The sequence below is a fragment of the Myotis davidii genome, unplaced genomic scaffold (genome assembly GCF_000327345.1).
Source record: "Myotis davidii unplaced genomic scaffold, ASM32734v1 scaffold299, whole genome shotgun sequence".
NCBI lineage: Eukaryota > Metazoa > Chordata > Mammalia > Chiroptera > Vespertilionidae > Myotis > Myotis davidii.
Genome location: NW_006293088.1, coordinates 6,166,304 through 6,166,928, shown reverse-complemented (window position 1 = coordinate 6,166,928; position 625 = coordinate 6,166,304). Strand labels below are relative to the sequence as shown.

General features: G+C 62.2%; 1 protein-coding gene across 1 annotated transcript in view; it reads right to left on the bottom strand.

Moving 5' to 3' along the window:
- CASZ1 (castor zinc finger 1) overlaps positions 1-625 on the bottom strand; it is a 36,836-nt gene that overhangs the window by 27,734 nt on the left and 8,477 nt on the right.

Below are 625 nucleotides of genomic sequence, written 5' to 3'. Positions count from 1 at the left end.
ACCCGGCAGGCCTCAGGGCCTGGCCCTGCCTGTGCTGCAGGTCGGGTTGCCCTCTGGGACCCGGGACATCCCGGGCAGAGGTCTGGGAGCCCCTTCCCACAGGGGGTGGATTTGGAGTTCCAATCTGTGGCTCCACCCCTAAAGCCCCCAGGGGTGGGCAGGCCGGACCCGGGGGCCTGGCGGGCACCTTTAGCCCAGGGACGCGCTCGCAGCAGGTTCCTGGCACCGGGCCCTCCCCGCCCACCCCAGCTGGGCCAAGGCAGGCAATGTTGCCATATCGAGTAAAAACCAGTGGAATCTGAACACCAGCGAAGGCTGGGCCGTGCCAGTGTCTGCACCATCTCAGAGCCCAGGGAGCGAGCCCCCCTCTCCCCCCGGGCCCAGGTTGTCTCACCGAGGCCATAACAACCCCCTGACAGATACCGGGGGAGGCACAGCGGCTGCTATTTGCAACCCCAAGTCGCTCCCCTGGACCTGACACCTTGAAAAAGCCCAGACTCTGCATGGCATTAAAACAAAGAATTAAACAAAAACCGCCCGGGAATCATTGGCAATGCCGCTCTTGGTGCTAAAGCCTGAAAAATGTCGGTCTGTATAAACAGCTCGCTGCATTTCACCCACACCA